At 27.5% G+C, this 2301-nt stretch overlaps 1 non-coding gene across 1 annotated transcript; it reads left to right on the top strand.

The window, feature by feature from the left end:
• The first annotated feature begins 407 nt into the window (after nt 1-407).
• LOC142523521 (small nucleolar RNA R71) lies at nt 408-518 on the top strand. The gene has a single exon (XR_012814710.1). It is a non-coding gene; the product is annotated as a small nucleolar RNA R71 (small nucleolar RNA).
• The last annotated feature ends 1783 nt before the right edge of the window (nt 519-2301 follow it).

Below are 2301 nucleotides of genomic sequence, written 5' to 3'. Positions count from 1 at the left end.
GGAGACATTCTTTAAATGAAGGTCATGTTGGACAATCTTTTGTAGCATGATCATGTGTATCACGTATATGACAAACAATTTCTTGAATACTTTTTAATTGACCACTCTTTTTCATTTCTAATGACTCAATTTTTCTTGCTAAAGATGCAAGTTTAGCTTGAATATCTATATCATCTTTAAGATTATAGATACCACCCCCATTTGTTGAATTGTTGTTTTTAGTTGTTGGTGGTTCTATTGTGCCTATATTATCCCAATTTTGAGCATTTTCTACTAATGAATCCAAATATTCCATAGCTTCATTTGGGTTTTTATCTTCAAAAGTTCCATTACACATGAATTCTATCATTTGCCTATCTTTAGGTATTAGACCTTCATAAAAGTGAGAAACTATTCTCCATGTTTCAAAACCATGATGTGGGCATGTATTAAGTAATTCTTTATATCTATCCCAACATTGATAAAACGTTTCTCCTTGTTTTTGAGAAAAAGTTGTAATTTGTCTTTTAAAAGAGTTTGTTCTATGGGAAGGGAAAAACTTTTTGAGAAATTGTTGTTGCATTTCTTCTCATGATCTTATTGAACTTGATCTTAAATTTTGTAGTCATGTTTTAGCTTTATCTTTTAAAGAAAAAGGGAAAAGCTTTAATCGAACTATATCCATGCTACAATTTTGATCATTATAAGTGTTACAAACTTCCTCAAATTCTCTTAGATGCAAATATGGATTTTCAGAATCTAAGCCATGAAAATTTGGTAAAAGGTGAATAATTTGAGGTTTGAAGTTGAAATTAGATGCATCAGGAGGAAAAACTAAACAAGATGGGGCACTAGTTCTAATAGGGTTCATATGGTGCCTAAGTGTTTTTAATTGATCATGTTCTTGATTATTATTATTATTATTATTATTATTATTATTATCATTATCTTGATTATTTGAATTATCATCCATGTTTAAATTATTTTCAGATACTCGAATAAGTCTACCACTTTTTTTTCGACTCCAAATACTCATACAAAAAAAAAACAATACAATACTTATAAATAAAACATAATTAACAAATATAAACTTAATTTATACCTCCCCGGCAACGTCGCCAAAAACTTGCTACTACTTAAATAATAATTCACCCAAGTGTAGGTTGTCTGCAAGTAATATATTTCGTAAGTACGAGATCGATCCTTAGAGAGGTTATTTTGAGTTTAAATTTATTAATTTATAGATTACCAAATGCAGAATGAAGTTTACAAATTATAAATTTTGTCAAGGGTTGATGATTTATTCTTGGTTCATGTAATATTGTTTAACTAAAAGTAAAACAAAAGAAACCACCATAAATAATGGTTCCAAGAAAATTAAACACACACATAATATAATATAGTTCCCACTATAGAAAGTACCGAATTAACCGATATTTTATATATGGTACCTATGATTATAATTATAACTATATAAATAAATAATTGCATTAAGTAAATGTTAAATTAAATCATTATATTTCATTTAAAACAACCGGCAGAGCCACGCTATTGCCTAAATGAAATATATTGATTTAATAAGTTAATTGCGGTAAAGTAAACGTTAGTTGCGATAAAGTAAATGTTAGTTGCGGAAAATAAAAGTTAGTTGCGAGAAAATAAAAGTTAGATGCAAAAAATAAAAGTTAGTTGCGATAAAGTAAATGTTAGATTGTTAGATGTTAGTATTAAATCATAATATTTAATTTAGAACAACCGGCAGAGCCACGCTATCGTCTAAATGAAATATTATGATATTATTATATAAATATATATATATATATATAAAATAATAAGTAATGAAATATTTATTGCATCAAAATTAAACAAGAAATCAAGATAACCACTTTAATGGTATCAAGCATTTGATGTAAATTGATAACAACAAATAATTCATTTTTATACCTACAATAAAAATAAGTTAGCTAAATGAAAAGAAATAAAGAAAGAATATACAAAATATAAACAATCTTACTTCACCAAGAATGCATCCTATTCACCTTGACATAATAGATTTAGCTTGGCATAAGCTTACTTTTGATCAACAATAAAATATCACTCATAGTTGAGAACATGAAAGAAAATATATTGGAACTTAGAACTTTGATACACACTCACACTATATTTTACAATGAGATAGAATGATTCTCAAGCTAGCACAAGGCCTCTATTTATAGGCCAAATGAGAGAAAGGGTCAAAATTTTTATTAATGCCATGTAGTTGCAATAGTATTCTTTGTCTCCTCCAAGTTCAATTCCATGTCCCTTCTTTCAATGCTTTGT

This window comes from Primulina tabacum, chromosome 13 (assembly GCF_025594145.1).
Source record: "Primulina tabacum isolate GXHZ01 chromosome 13, ASM2559414v2, whole genome shotgun sequence".
Lineage (NCBI taxonomy): Eukaryota > Viridiplantae > Streptophyta > Magnoliopsida > Lamiales > Gesneriaceae > Primulina > Primulina tabacum.
The sequence above is the reverse complement of the archived record's forward strand: the minus strand, read 5'-3'. Positions and strand labels throughout refer to the sequence as shown.